Consider the following 16877-nt stretch of genomic DNA (forward strand, 5'->3'; position numbering starts at 1 on the left):
AAGGTCCTCATTATATTCTGAATGTAATTCACATGGGTTACTTTATATATTTCCAGTTTCTTGCTGTTGTAGATATGCAGGAAAGCCCATCTTGAATTTGGATGATATGTGCCAGCCCCTTTCTTTAATGCCTTTGTTTGTTCTTCAAAACCTAATTTCAGTGACAGCCCAGTCTACTTAATTTTTCCCTTGGTTGCAGTATTCTTTATTTACCTTTGATTAGTCTGGGAGTAATGGTACAATAAAATTCACTAATCTTTGTGAAAAATGCAGTGTGTTCTGTTAGGTATTGGCAAACAGACTACATTTATTTAAAGCTGATCTGCTCTTTAAAGTTGCAGTCTCTGAAACAGATTTGTCCCCTGTATAGGAATGAGCTACTAGAATTTTATGTAGGTTTTATGTCAGTCTGGTGTATGTATTCTCAGAGCCATACATACAAAATTTAGAGTTTTGTTTTACAGAGGTGCTATACCTTTTGTCTTTAACCATTTTTTAAATTGAAGTATAGTTAATTTACAACGTTGTGTTAATTTCAGGTGTGATTCAGTTATACATATACATATATATCGGATTGGCCAAAAGTTCATTCTGGTTTTTCTGTGACATTTTATGGAAAAACGCAAATGGACTTTTTGACCAACCCTCTATCTATTCTTTGTCAGATTCTTTTCCATTATAGGTTATTAAAAGATAACTGAATATGGTTCCCTGTGCTATATAGTAGGCCCTTGTTTATTTTATATACAGTAGTGTATATATGTTAATCCCAAACTCCTGATGTATCTCTGCCCCACCCCCAGCCCCTGCCATCCCACTGTCTCCTTTGGTAACCGTTAAGTTTTCTGCCTCTGTGAGCCTGTTTCTGTTTTGTAAATAAATTCATTTGTATCATTTTTTAAAATTTCCACATATAAGTGGTATCATATGATATTTTTTTTTACTGTCTGACTTACTTTGTTTAGTCATAATCTGTAGGTCCATCCATGCGTGCTGCGTGCTTAAATTGGTTCAGTCTTGTCTTACTCTTTGTAATTCTGTGGGCTATAGCCTGCCAGGTTCCTCTATCCATGTGATTTCCCGGGCAAGGATACTGGAGAGGTTGCCATGCCCTCCTCCAGGGGATCTTCCTGACCCAGGGATTGAACCCCCTTCTCTTATGTCTCCTGTATTGACAGGCAGGGTTTTTTTACCACTAGTGCTGCCTGGGAAGCCCTAATAGCATTATTTCATTCTTTTTATGGCTGAATAATATTCCATTCTATAAATGTTCTATGTCTTTTTTATCCATTCGTCAGTGGATATTTAGGTTGCTTCTGTGTGTTGGCTGTTGTGAATAGTGCTGCTGTGAACATTGGTATGCATGTATCTTTTCAAATTAGAGTTTTCTCCAGATATATGCCCAAGTGTGGGATTGCTGAGTCCTATAATAACTCTATTTTTAATTTTTTAAGGAACCTCCATACTGTGTTCCGTATGGCGGCAGCAATTTACATTCCCACCAATGGTGTAAGAAGGTTTCTTTTTCTCCACACCCTCTCCAGCATTTATTATTTCATTGTTAATGTATAGAAATGCAACAGATTTCTGTGTGTTAATTTTGTATCCAGCAACTTTACCTAATTCATTGATGAGCTCTAGTAGTTTTCTGGTAGCACCTTTAGGATTTTCTGTTTATAGCTTCATGTCATCTGCAAACTGTGACAGTTCTATTAAGTTGATGAAACAGTAATTGCAGTTTTGCACTGTTGAACTTTATTGCTTGATACTGGAATACATTCTTAAGGAAATGTGGTCATGTTGTCCATCATGTTAATGTGCATTTCTTGCTGTTGTTTTTTTTTTTTTTCTGATGACTTATTATTAGCTGTGTATTTTATATTTATTTCAGACTATGGAAATAATGTTAGACAAAAGCAAATTCAAGTGATTTTCTTATTTGAGTTCAAAATGGGTCATAAAGCAGCAGAGACAACTTGTAACATCAACAACACATTTGGCCCAGAAACTCCTAATAAACTTTCAGTGCAGTGTTGCTTTAGCAAGTTTTCACAGGGGACGAGAGCCTTGAAGATGAGGAGCGTATTGGCCAGCAATTGGAAGTTGACAGTGACCAACTGAAAGTGACATCAAACCTGATCCTCTTACAACTACGTGAGAAGTTGCTGAAGAACTCAACATTGACCATCCTATAGTTAGCCAGCATTTGAAGCAAATTGAAAAGGTGAAGAGGTTCAATAAATGGGTACCTCAAAAAAAGTCATTTTGAAGTTTCATCTTCTCTTATTCTACGCAACAACAGTGAACCATTTCTCAATCGAATTGTGACTTGAGATGAAAAGTGGATTTTATGACTGTAGGTGACAACCAGCTCCGTAGTTGGATTGCAAAGATGTTCCAAAGTACTTCCCAAAGCCAAACTTGCACCAAACAAAGGTCATGGTCACTGTTTGGTGGTCTGCTGCCCATCTGATCCACTACAACTCTCTGAATCCCAGTGAAACCATTACATCTGTAAAGTCTGCTCAACAAATCAATGAGATGCATCAAAAACTGCAATGCGAACAGCTGGTGTTGGTCAAAATAAAGGGGCCACTTCTCCTCCATGACAATGCCTGATTGTCCATTGCACAACCAGCACTTCAGAAATTGAACGAATTAGGCTAGGAAGTTTTGCCTCATCCACCATGTTCACCTGACCTCTGCTACTTCAAGCATCTCAACAACTTTTTGCAGAAAATGCTTCCACAACCAGCAGGAGGCAGAAAATGCTTTTCAAGAGTTTGTTGAACCCTGAGGCATGGATTTTTATATTATAGGAATAGACAAACATTTCTCATTGCCAAAAATGTGTTGATTGTAATGGTTTCTATTTTGATTAGTAAAGATGTGTTTGAGCCTAGTTATAATGCTTTAAAATTCACAGTTTGAAACCTCAGTTATGTTTGCACCAACCTAATACTTCCTAATATGCTAGCAAAGTAATGCTCAAAATTCTCCAAGCCAGGCTTCAATAGCACATGAACCGTGAACTTCCAGGTGTTCAAGCTGGATTTAGAAAAGGCAGAGGAACCAGATATCAAATTGCCAACATCTGTTGGATCATCGAAAAACAAGAAGAGTTCCAGAAAAACATCTACTTCTGCTTTATTGACTGTACCAAAGCCTTTCACTGTGTGGATCACAACAAACTGTGGAAAATTCTTCAAGAGATGGGAATACCAGACCTCCTTACCTGCCTTCTGAGAAATCTGTATGCAGGTCAATAAGCAATAGTTAGAACTGAACATAGAACAATAGACTGGTTCCAAATCAGGAAAGGAGTATGTCAAAGCTGTATATTGTCACCCTGCTTATTTAACTTATATGCAGAGTACATCATGAGAAATGCTGGGCTGGAAGAAGCACAAGCTGGAGTCAAGATTGCCGGGAGAAATATCAACAACCTCAGATATGCAGAGATATGCAGAAAGCAAAGAACTAAAGAGCCTCTTGATAAAAGTGAAAGAGGAGAGCGAAAAAGTTGTCTTAAAACTCAACATTTAGAAAACTAAGATCATGGCATCTGGTCTCATCACTTTGTGGCAAATAGATGGGGAAACAATGCAAACAGTGACAAACTTTATTTTTTGGGTCTCCAAAATCACTACAGATGGTGACTGCAGCCATGAAATTAAAAGATGCTTGCTCCTTTGAAGAAAAGCTATGACCAACCTAGACAGCATATTAAAAAGCAGAGATATTACTTTACCAACAAAGGTCTGTCTAGTCAAAGCTATGGTTTTTCCAGTAGTCATGTATGGATGTGAGTTGGACTGTAAAGAAAGCTGAGTGCTGAAGAATTGATGCTTTTTAACTGTGGTGTTGGAGTAGACTCTTGAGATTCCCTTGGACTGCAAGGAGATCAAACCAGTTAATTGTAGAGGAAATTAGTCCTGTACATTCATGGGAAGGACTGATGCTGAAGCTGAAACTACAATCCTTTGGCCACCTGATGTGAAGAACTGACTCATTGGAAAATACCCTGATGCTGGGAAAGAGAAGGCAGGAAGAGAAGGGGGTGACAGAGGATGAGATGGTTGGATGGCATCACTGTCTCGATGGACATGAGTTTGAGTAAGCTCTGGGAGTTGGTGATGGACAGGGAAGTCTGATGTGCTGCAGTCTGTGGGGTCGCAAAGAGTCGGAAACGACTGAGCGAGTGAACTGAATACTTTTCCAGTTTGGATTCCTTTTATTTCTTTTTGTCTCTGATTGCTTTTCACTAGGGCTTCTAAAACTGTTGAATAAAAGTGACAAGAGTGGGTATCCTTGTCTTATTCCTGATCTTATAGGAAATGCTTTCTTTCAGCTTTTCATTGTTTAGTATGATGTTAGCTGTGGATTTGTGATATATGGCTTTGATTATGTAGAAGTATGTTCTGTCTGTGCCCACTTTCTGAAGAGTTTTTATCATAAACAGTGTTGAATTTTATCAGAAGCTTTTTCTGTGGTTTTTATTCTTCAGTTTGTTAATGTGGTGTATCACATTGATTGATTTGTGAATATTGAAAAATCCTTGCATCCCTGGAATGAATCCCACTTGGTCATGGCTTATGATCCTTTTAATGCATTGTTGGAGTCGGTTTGCTAGTATTTTGTTGAGGATTTTTATATCTGCCTGTAATTTTGTGTGTGTGTGTGATATCTTTTTTTGGTTTTGGTATCAGGGTGATGGTTGCCTCATAGAGTGAGTTCAGATATGTTCCTTCCCCTGCAATTTTTTAGAGTGGTTTCAGAAGGATAGCTGTTAACTCCTCTCTAAGTATTTGGTAGAATTCACCTTCTAAGCCATCTGGTCTTGGACTTTTGTTTGTTGGGAGTTTTTAAATTTTAATTTAATTTCAGTACAGATAGTTGGTCTGTTCATATTTTCTGTTTCTTCCCTGTTCAGTCTTGGGAGATTGTACTAGTCTAAGAATTTGTCCATTTCTTCTAGATTGTCCATTTTATGGGCACATAGTTGTTTGTAGTAGTCTCTTAGAATCCTTCGTAGAGGTACTTTTAATCATAAGACACGTAAGAAGTAGAAATCAAGGTCAGGTTCTAAAAATGGATCACATTGGATGTTGGCACCTTTGGGGAATTGCCTAAGACTTTGAGAACCTCTGTAGACTAGAAAAGGAATGAAACTAATTGTCCTTTTTTAAAAATCAACTTCATTAAGCATAATATACTTGCATTAACATTCATCACTGTTAAATGTCCAGTTTCGTGAGTTTTAATTAATGTGCATATTTTTCTAATCACCACAGTCAATATAGAACATTTTCCTTGTCCCAGAAAGTTGCCTCACACCCCTTTGCAGTCATCTTCTCTCCCTCCCACTGTTTTTATCCACCATTGACCACCTTTCTATCACTGTATTTTGTCTTTTCTTGAATGTAAAATAAATGAATAAGCAGGGTGACAATATACAGCCTTGACGTACTCCTTTTCCTATTCGGAACCAGTTTGTTGTTCCATGTCCAGGTCTAACTGTTGCTTCCTGACCTGTATACAGGTTTCTCAAGAGGCAGGTCAGGTGGTCTGGTATTCCCATCTCTTTCAGAATTTTCCACAGTTTATTGTGATCCACACAGTCAAAGGCTTTGGCATAGTCAGTAAAGCAGAAATAGATGTTTTTCTGGAGCTTTCTTGCTTTTTCAGTGATCCAGCGGATGTTGGCAATTTGATCTCTGATTCCTCTGCCTTTTCTAAAACCAGCTTGAACATCTGGAAGTTCACGGTTCACATATTGCTGAAGTCTGGCTTGGAGAATTTTGATCATTACTTTACTAGTGTGTGAGATGAGTGCAATTGTGCGGTCGTTTGAGCATTCTTTGGCATTGCCTTTCTTTGGGATTGGAATGAAAACTGACCCTTTCCAGTCCTGTGGCCACTGCTGAGTTTTCCAAATTTGCTGACATTGTGCAACACTTTCACAGCATCATCTTTTAGAATTTGAAATAGCTCAACTGGAATTCCATTGCCTCCACTAGCTTTGTTCATAGTGATGCTTCCTAAGGCCCACCTGACTTCACGTTCCAGGATGTCCGGCTCTAGGTGAGTGTGAGTGATCACACCTTCGTGATTATCTGGGTCGTGAAGATCTTTTTTGTACAGTTCTTCTGTGTATTCTTGCCACCTCTTCTTAATATCTTCTGCTTCTGTTAGGTCCATACCATTTCTGCCCTTTATTGAGCCCATCTTTGCATGAAATGTTCCTTTGGTATCTCTGATTTTCTTGGCAAGATCTCTAGTCTTTCCCATTCTATTGTTTTCCTCTTTCTTTGCGTTGATCACTGAGGAAGGCTTTCTTATATCTCCTTGCTATTCTTTGGAACTCTGCATTCAAATGGGTATATCTTTCCTTTTCTCCTTTACTTTTCACTTCTCTTCTTTTCACAGCTATTTGTAAGGCCTCCTCAGACAGCCATTTTGCTATTTTTCATTTCTTTTTCTTGGGGATGGTCTTGCTCCCTGTCTCCTGTACAATGTCATGAACCTCCGCCTGTAGTTCATCAGGCACTCTGTCTATCAGATCTAGTCCCTTAAATCTATTTCTCACTTCCACTGTATAGTCATAAGGGATTTGATTTAGGTCATACTTGAATGGTCTAGTGGTTTTTCCCACTTTCTTCAATTTAAGTCTGAATTTGGCAATAAGGAGTTCATTATCTGGTTCACAGTCTGCTACCAGTCTTGTTTTTGCTGACTGTATAGAGCTTCTCCATCTTTGGCTGCAAAGGATATAATCAGTCTGATTTTGGTGTTGACCATCTGGTGATGTCCATGTGTAGAGTCTTCTCCTGTGTTGTTGGAAGAGGGTATTTGCTATGACAAGTGCATTCTCTTGGCAGAACTCTGTTAGCCTTTGCCCTTCTTCATTCTGTACTCCAAGGCCAAATTTGCCTGTTACTCCAGATGTTTCTTGACTTCCTACTTTTGCATTCCAGTCCCCTATAATGAAAAGGACATCTATTTTGGGTGTTAGTTCTAGCAGGTCTTGTAGGTCTTCATAGAACTGTTCAACTTCAGCTTCTTCAGCATTACTGGTTGGGGCATAGACTTGGATTACTATGATATGCAGAGTACATCATGAGAAATGCTGGGCTGGAAGAAACACAAGCTGGAATCAAGATTTCCGGGAGAAATATCAGTAAACTCAGATATGCAGATGACACCACCTTTATGGCAGAAAGTGAAGAAGAACTAAAGAGCCTCTTGATGAAAGTGAAAGAAGAGAGTGAAAAAGTTGGCTTAAAGCTCAACATTCAGGAAACTAAGATCATGGCATCCGGTCCCATCACTTCATGGCAAATAGATGGGGAACCAGTGGAAACAGTGGCTGACTTTATTTTTCTGGGCTCCAAAATCACTGCGGATGGTGATTGAACCCATGAAATTAAAGGATGCTTGCTCCTTGGAAGGAAAGTTATGACTAACCTAGACAGCATATTAAAAAGCAGAGACATGTGCTCGCTTCAGCAGCACATATACTAAAATTGGAACGATACAGAGAAGATTAGCATGGCCCCTGCGCAAGGATGACACGCAAATTCGTGAAGTGTTCCATATTTTTACAGAGTGAAGTAAGCCAGAAAGATAAAGACCATTACAGTATACTAACATATATATGGAATTTAGAAAGATGGTAATGATAACCCTATATGCAAAACAGAAAAAGAGACTCAGATGTATAGAACAGACTTGTGGACTCTGGGAGAAGGCGAGGGTGGAATGTTTCAAGAGAACAGCATTGAAACATGTATATTATCTAGGGTGAAACAGATCACCAGCCCAGGTTGGGTGCATGAGACAAGTGCTCGGGCCTGGTGCACTGGGAAGACCCAGAGGGATCGGGGGGAGAGGGAGGTGGGAGGGGGGACCGGGATGGGGAATACATGTAAATCCATGGCTAATTCATTTCAATGTATGACAAAAACCACTGCAATGATGTAAAGTAATTAGCCTCCAACTAATAAAAATAAATGGAAAAAAAAAAAAAAAGCAGAGACATTACTTTGCCAACAAAGGTCCATCTAGTCAAGGCTGTGGTTTTTCCAGTAGTCGTGTATGGATGTGAGAGTTGGACTAGAAAGAAAGCTGAGTGCAGAATTGATGCTTTTCAACTGTGGTATTGGAGAAAACTCTTGAGAGTCCCTTGGAGAGCAAGGAGATTCAGCCAGTCCATCCTAAAGGAGATTAGTCCGGGGTGTTCATTGGAGGGACTGATGTTGAAGCTAAAACTCCAATACTTTGGCCACCTGATGCAGAGAGCTGACTCGTTTTAAAAGACTCTGATGCTGGGAAAGATTGAGGGCAGGAGGAGAAGGGGATGACAGAGGATGAGATGGTTGGATGGCATCACCGACACAATGGACATCGGTTTGGGTGGACTCTGGGAGTTGGTCATGGACAGGGAGGCCTGGGCTGCGGTTCGTGGGGTCGCAAAGAGTCGGACACTACTGAGTGACTGAAATGAACTGAACTGAAAATAAATGAAATAATATAGTATATAGTCCTTCATGTCTAGGTTTGTTCTCTTAGTGTAGTTCTTCTAAGGTTGATGGGTGTGGTTGCATAGACCAATAGATTATTGCATTTAATTACTGATAGTATGCCATTGGATGGATTTATTACAATTTATCCATCCACGTGTTGTTGCCCTTTTGTGGTGTTTCCAGTTTGGGCTATTATTACTGAAACTGCTGTGAAATAACATTAATGTACAGGTTTTTAAGTAGATTTATGTTTTCATTTCCCTTGAGTATATACATAGCTAGAAATGGAATTGCAGGGTCAAATGCTAAGTATAAGTAACCTTATAAACTGTTTTTCAAAGACGCTGTACTATTTTTGTATTCTTATCTGTAGTGGAGTGTTCCAGTTGCTCCATAACCTCTTGAACACTTGGTATTTTCAGTTTTTAAATTCTGGTCACTCTGAGTATAATGGTAGCTCACTCTGATTTTAATTTGCATTTGCCTAATGACACATGATGAGTGTATTTTCCTGTGCTTACTGGCTTTTCTTATATCTTCATTGTTGATGTAGCTGTTCTACTCTTGCCCGTTTAAAAAATTGGGCTGTTTGTCTTGTTATTTTGTTTAAGAGTTCTTTACGTATTCTATATATGTCTTCTATCAGATAGATGCCTTGTAAAATATTTCTCCCAGTCTATGGCTTGCCTTTTTATTTTATTTTTACCTGCCTTTGGAAAAAAAAAAAAGGCTATAAATTCTGATGAAGTCTAGTTTGTCAATTTCTTTCTGTTATGGATAATACTTTTTTGCATTTCTAAGAAATCTGCCTCCCCCGAGGATGCAAATCTTTTATGTTTTCTTAAGAAAGTTTTATAGTTTTACCTTTCTGTTTTTGCAATAACTTTATTTTGAGGTTTGAGTCACATATCATAAATTCACCCATTTAAAGTATACAGTTCAGTGGTTCTTGGTATGCTCAGCATTGTGCAACTATCACCACAATTTTAGAACATTTTCATTCTCTCAAAAATAAACTTTGTACCCTTTAGCCATCATTCTTCAAACCTCCTATCCCCTCTAGGCATCTACTTCCCATCTCTGTAGATTTGCCCATTCTGGATGTTTCATATAAATGAAGCCATATGTGTTTTCAAGGTTTATCCATGTTGTAGCATGTATTGACCAAATGGCATTCCATTTTATGAATATACCACATTTAACTTATCTGTTCTTCAGTTGACGGACATTTGGGTTTTTTGTACTTCTTGCTTCTTATGTATAATGCTGGATTGAGCATGTGTGTGTGCAAGTTTTTGTGTGAATACCTGTTTTCATTTCTCTTGGAAAGAAATACTTAGGAGTACAATCACTGGGTTATATGATAACTTTTATGATTAACTTTTTGAGGAAATGCCAAACTGTTTTCCAAAGTGGCTGGATCCTGGTTTTCTTATTTGTTGTTTTTTTTTTTTTGCTGCACCATGCTTGACATGCAGGATCTTAGTTCCCTGACCAGGGGTCAAACCCTTACCCCCTGTAGTAGAAGTGTGGAGTTTTAACCACTGGACTGCCAGAGAAATCCCAGTTTTATTCTTATGTTTAGGTCTGTGATGCATTTTGGGTTGACTGTTTTATATGTATGATCTAGGGGTCAGGGTTATTCCCGTCTCCCCCCGCCCCAATGTGGACATCTTGTTTCAGCAGATGTGTTGAAAAGACCATTTTTTCCCCATTGAAACATCTTGACATTGTTGTTGAAAATCAGTTGAACTTATATGTGTGTTTTTATTTTTGTATTCATTGAGTATATGTTTGAACATTTTAATATTTAAGTCATTTTGAGTTTGTCCTCTGTTTAGTGTTTTTGTTTTCCTTGTGAATGGCTCATATCTTCTGAGTTCTTTGTATAGTGAGTAATTTTGGATTGTGTCCTGGGTATTATGAATGTTACAATTGTGTAGGCTCTGGATTCTGTGATATTTTTCTGAGGAATGTTGATGTGTTTATTTTAGCCGGCAGTTAACTGAGTACACTGTGTCAGCTTCTGTGAGTTGTACAAGTCTCATTACAATTCTTTAAGCTTTTGCTGTGCTGCTTTTGAGTCTGTCCTCTGCGTATATCATTTAGGAAGGAATCAGCCTGAGGTGTATGTGATGTTTGTTCACAGAGTTAAGGCATCTCTTTCTCTGATTCTCTCTCCTTTGGGATTCTCCACTCATTTGGTGGCATCTGTGATTGCCCAGAACCTGTCTCTCTTTCCTCCAGCCAGAAAGTTGTCTATTGGAGTTTTAGTTGCTTAAGTTATGCTACTTTGTGACTGAAGTCCACTATCAAAGCAAAAGTCCCTAAAAGTAGGAAACTCCCCAACTCTTTGTCAATTGCTTCATGTTTTGACTCCTGTCTACAATTTTAGGGTACTGTTCAGAATCCTCAGGTAATTGGTTTTTGTATTTTTTTTCCCAGAGTTTGTGGTTATTCACTGGGAGGGTTGGTCTATAGTGAGTTTACCTGAAGCATAATCTTCTGTTCTACCCATTTTTTATGTGTAATGAAGCTATTATGTCATTTTGATGAATTGATCCCTTAAACATTCTCTCTTGTAATGTTCTTTGTTCTGAAGTCTTTCTCTAATGTTAACATATAGCCACTAATAGTCACTTCAGCCTTCTTTTGATTATTGTTTTCATTGGATATCTTCTCCATCCTTTTTAACCCTGTTTAATTATATTTGAAATGGGTTTATTGTAGATAGCATATAATTGTGTCTTGCTTTTTTATGCAGCCTGGCAATCTTAGTCTTTTATTTAGTGTGTGTGGTCTGCTTCCTTAGTATAATTATTGATATAGTTAAAATTAAATCTGCCATCTTATTCTTTGTTATCTGTATCTCATCTGTTCTTTATTCCTCCTTTCTTGTTTTTTTCAATTAATAGAATATTTGTAGTGATACCATGTTATTTCTATATAATTTGTTTCATTTTGTTAGTGGTTGTTCTAGGTTTACAGTATGCATCTTTATAAATAGTATCTTTAATACATTATTGCTTCTCAGTGTGAGAATTTACTAATGGTATATTTCATTTCTACCTTCTATCCTTTGTGCTGCTGTTATACATTTTTCTTCTATATGTACGATAACTTTTATGAGATTTTGTTGTTGTCTTTGCTTTAAGTAATTAAAGAGATTGAAAATGAGAAGAGTTTCTTTATATTTAAGCACATATTTCCATTTCTTATGTCTTTCATTCTTTTGTGTAATTGTAGTTTCAGTTTCCATCTGGTATCATATTCCTTCTGCCTGAAGAAATTCCATTAATATTCTTGTAGTGTAGATCTTCTGGCAGTGATTTCTCTTAGCTTTTGTTGATGTGAAGAAGTCTTTATTTCACCCTTATGTTTGAAAGGCATAAAATTCAGGGATGATGGTTTTTTCTTTCAGTACATTAAAAATGTCTTGCCAAAGAACCAGCTCTTAGTTTCATCAGTCTTTTCTATTATTCTGTTGTTATTTATTCTCTATTTCATTTATTTCTGCTCTTATCTTTATGGTCTCTTTCCTTCTACTAACTTTAGGTTTTGTTTGTGTTTTTTTTCTAGTCACTTTAGGTGTAGGTTTAGCTTGTTTCTTTGAGATTTTTCTTGTTTCCTGAAGTAGACTTATACTGTTATAAACATCTCTTAGAACCGCTTTTGTTGTTTGCATAGGTTTTGGATCATTGTGTTTTCATTTGTCTCCATGTATTTTTAAATTTCCTCTTTGATTTCTTCACCCATTGTTTGTTGAGTAGCATATTGTTTAGCCTCCATGTGTTTGTGGTTCTTGCAGTTTTTTTCCCTTCTAATTCATTTCTAGTCTCATAGCATTGTGGTCAGAGAAGATGTTTGATATGATTTCAATCTTAAATTTTGTGAGACTTGTTTTATAGTCTAGTATGTGATCTGTTCTGGAGACTGTTCAATGTGCACTTGAAAAGAATGAAAAATTTGCTTCTTTTGGGTGGGATGTTATACATGCTAGCAAAGTACTGCTCAGAATCCTTCAAGCTAGGCTTCAACAGTATGTGAACCAAGAAATTCCAGATGTACAAGCTGGATTTAGAAAAGGCAGAGGAACCAGAGATCAAATTGCTGACATCTGTTGAATCATAGAAAAAGCTAGAGAATCCAGAAAAACAACTACTTCTGCTTCATTAACTGTGCTAAAGCCTTTAACTGTGTAGATCACAACAAACTGGAAAATTCTTAAAGAAATGGGAATACCAGACCACCTTACCTGCCTTCTGAGAAACCTGTATGCAGGTTAAGAGGCAACAGTTAGAACTGGACATCGAACAACATACTGGTTCAAAATTGGGAAAGGAGTAAGTCAAGCCTGTATATTGTCACCCTGCTTATTTAACTTATATGCAGAGTACATCATGTGAAATGCCAGGCTGGATGAAGCACAAGTTGAAATCAAGATTGTGGGAAGAAATATCAGTAACCTCAGGTATGCAGATTACACCACCCTTATGGCCAAAAGCAAAGAAGAACTAAAGAGACTCTTGATAAAGTGGAGAGTGAAAAGTTGTCTTAAAACTCAATATTCAAAGAATGAAGGTCATGGCATCCAGTCCCATCACTTCATGGCAAGTAGATGGGGAAACAATGGAAACAGTGACAGACTTTATTTTCTTGAGTTCCAGAATCTCTGTGGATGGTGACTGCAGTGGTGAAATTAAAGGACACTTGTTCCTTGGAAGAAAAGGAATGATAAACCTAGACAGCATATTAAAAAGCAGAGACATTACTTTACCTACAAAGGTCCATATAGTCAAAGCTATAGTTTTTCCAGTAGTCATAATATGGATGTGAGAACTGGACAGTAAAATAAGCTGAGTGCTGAAGAATTGATGCTTTCAAACTGTGGTGCTGAAAAAGACTCTTGAGAGTCCCTTGGACTGCAAGAAGATCAAACCAGTTAATCCTAAAGGAAATCAACGCTGGATATTCATTGGAAGGACTGATGCTGAAGCTGAAACTCCAGTCCTTTGGCCACCTGACGGGAAGAGCTGACTCATTGGAAAAGACCCTTATGCTGGGGAAGACTGAAGGCAGGAGGAGAAGGGGTAACAGAGGATGAGATGGTTGGATGGCATCACCAACTTAATGGATATGAGTTTGAGCAAACTCCAGGAGATGGTGAAGGACAGGGAAGGCTGGCTGCTGCAGTCCATGGGATTGCAAAGAGTCGGACACAACTAAGTGACTGAATAGCAACAACAACAACTTGTTCAGTTAAGTCCATCTGGTCTGATGTGTCATTTAAGGCTAGTGTTAATTATGGATTTTCTTTTTCTTCTTTTTTTTTTTGGCCATAGCACTGGGCATGTGGGTCTTAGTTTCTCCCCCAGGGATTGAACCCACAACCCCTGCAGTGGGTTGGCAGTGCAGAGTCTTAACCACTGGAATGCTGGGACTATCCCTCATTATTAATTTTCTGTTTGGATTATCTCTCCATTGATGTAGGTGTGGTGTTAAAGTCCTGTACTATCATTGTCTTACTGTCAGTTTGTCCCCCTTTATATTTATTAATATTTGCTTTATGTATTTAGGTGCTCCTATGTAGGGTGCATGGACTTCCCTGGTGGCTCAGATGGTAAAGAATCTGCCTGCAATGCAGAAGACCTGGGTTTGTCCCTGGGTTGTGAAGATCCCCTGGAGAAGGGAATGGCAACCCACTCCAGTATTCTTGCTTGGAGAATTCCGTGGACAGAGGAGCCTGGCAGGCTATAGTCCATGAGGTGTCAAAGAGTCGTACATGACTGAGCGGTGGACATAACACCACGTCAACAGCATGTTGGGTGCATATATATTTACAAATGTTATATCTTACTGGATTGATTCATTGATTGTTATGTAATTTTCTTCTCTCTCTCTTATTACAGACCTTGTTTTAAAGTGTATTTGGCTTGATACAAGTATTGTTACCCTGGCTTTCTTTACATGCCATTCATATGGCATACTTTTCCCACTCCCTCCTTGTCTGCCTGTGTGCCTTTAGATCTGAAGTGAGTCTCTCTTGGGCAGCGTGTACATGGTTCTTGCTTGCGTGTCCATTCAGCGGCTCTGTGTCTTTTGATTGGAGTACCCAGTCAACTTATATTTAAAGTACTTGGATAGATTTGTGCTTACTGCCATTTTATTAATTGTTTTGGGGTTGTTTTTATGACCCTTTTTTGTTTTTTTCTTTGTCTTTTGCTTTTTGCCATGTCTTTACTGTTATGTTTGGATTCCTTTCTCTCTTTTGTGTATATATCTTGTGTAGATGTTTGGTCTGTGATTACCATGAAGTTTATGTATAGCAGTCTGTCTATACAATCATTTTAAGTTTCTAATCTAATCCCTTAATTTCGAATGCATTTTAACAATCCTTTGTTTTTACTGCTCACCATGTTTATTGTTTTTAACATCATATTTTACATCCTTTTTTGATGTGTATATCCCTTAACTGCTTATTGTGATATTGATGATTTTGATATTTTTGTCTTTTAACCTCCCTACTAGTTTTATAATCGACTAATCAGCTACCTTTACTGTGTTTGTCTTTAACAATGAAATTTTTCCTTTCCTAATTTCTTATTTCTAGTTGTGGCCTTTTTTGCATAGAGAAGTCCCTTTAACATTTCTTGTAGAGTTGGTTTCATAGGGCTAAACTCTTGGCTTTTTGCTTGTCTGTAAACCTTTTTTGATTTTCTCCTTCAAATCTGAATAATATCCTTTCCAGGTAGAGAATTCTTGATTGTGGGTTTTTTCCTTTCATCACTATAGTATATTGTGCCACTCCCTACTATTCTGCGGTTTCTGCTGAAAAGCCAACTGATGGCCTTATGGGAGTTCCCTTGTGCATAACTAGTTGCTTTTCCTTTGTTGCTTTTAATGTTCTCTGTTTAGCTTTAATTTTTGCTGTTTTAATGACAGTGTGTCTTGGTGTGGTGCTCTTTGGGTTGATCTGTTTGGGACTCACTGTGCTTCCCAGATTTGAATGTCTGCTTTCTTTCCTAAGTTAGGGAAGTTTTTAGTTAGTACATCTTCAAATATGCTCTCTGCACCTTTTATTTCTTTTCTCCTTCTGGGACCCCTCTTAAATGAATGTTATATGCTTGATGTCGTCCTAAAGTTCTCATTTTTAAAAATAATTTTTCATTTTTTTTCTGTTCAGGTTGAGTTATTTACTCTGTCTTCCAGTTTTCTGATTCATTCCTCTGTATAATCTGTTATTGAATCCTTCTAATGTATTTTTTATTTTAGTTACTGTATTTTTCATCTGTTTGGGTCTACTTTATATTTTCTAACTCTTTGTTAGAAAAATTCTAACTTCTCACTGTGTTCATCTAGTCTTCTCCAAAGTTCTTTGAACATTTTTATGATCATTAACTTGAAATCTTTATTGCATAAATTGCTTATCTCCATTTCACTTAGTTCTTTTTCTGGGGTTTTGTCTTGTTCCTTTGTTTGGAACATATTCCTCTGTAGCCTCATTTTGGCTAATTCTGTGTTTTTATTTCTATGTGTTTGGTAGGTTGGTATGTTTCCTTATCACGGAGAAGTGCCCTTAAGTAGGAAATGCCTATGGGCCAGCAGCATACTTGCTTCTGGTCTCCAGACCTTTTTGCTTTAGGGGTGCCGTCTATATGGGCTGCATGAGCCCTTCTGTTGTGGCAGGCTGACTACTGTGAGGCACGTTGGTAGGCATTGCTGGCCCCTGATTGCGTTCGTTGCCAAACCTTGCCTAGTGCAGGAGCTGTCAGCCTCTGGTGGGTGGGGCCGTGTCCTGGGAGGGTTCTGGGTCAGATGTCAGACTGCTGGTAAGTGGGGCCAGTTCCTGACTCAGCTGGCTGAGGGGTCTGGGGTTTTCCACAGTTGATGTTGGCCCGTTGGTGGGTGAGCCTTAATCCCTGGGCAGCTGGCCAATAAATGTATATGGAGAGACAATCATCAACATCATTAATAATCATGGAACTGTAAATTAGGACCAGAGCAAGAAATCTTTTCATACCCATTCCATTTGCAAAAATTAAGAGGATCTTTTTATATTATTACTGAAAAGGAGTGTAAGGAGTATAAATTTATGTAACTGCTTTAGCTTATAAGTTGGCATTGTCTCCTTAGGCTGAATATTCACATACCTTATAATTCTGAAGTTCCTCACATGGAGTATATCCAGGAGAATTTCTTATATTAATATATGTACTACAGGTGGCGTATGTGCAAATGTTCACAGTAGCATTGTTCATAATACTTAAAACCAAGAAATATTACATCCCAGAAACAACCTGAATGTATGTCAACAGAACAGATTTTTTAAAAAATGCAAAACAACAAAGTGTT

At 38.0% G+C, this 16877-nt stretch overlaps 1 protein-coding gene and 1 non-coding gene across 5 annotated transcripts in view; both read left to right on the top strand.

The window, feature by feature from the left end:
- The window catches only part of SNX27 (sorting nexin 27), a 77431-nt gene that overhangs the window by 26231 nt on the left and 34323 nt on the right, over positions 1–16877 (top strand). The gene's annotated exons all lie outside the window — the stretch shown is intronic.
- On the top strand, positions 7497–7603 carry LOC139035409 (U6 spliceosomal RNA). Its single transcript, XR_011488056.1, has one exon. It is a non-coding gene; the product is annotated as a U6 spliceosomal RNA (small nuclear RNA).

This window comes from Odocoileus virginianus, chromosome 5 (assembly GCF_023699985.2).
Source record: "Odocoileus virginianus isolate 20LAN1187 ecotype Illinois chromosome 5, Ovbor_1.2, whole genome shotgun sequence".
NCBI lineage: Eukaryota > Metazoa > Chordata > Mammalia > Artiodactyla > Cervidae > Odocoileus > Odocoileus virginianus.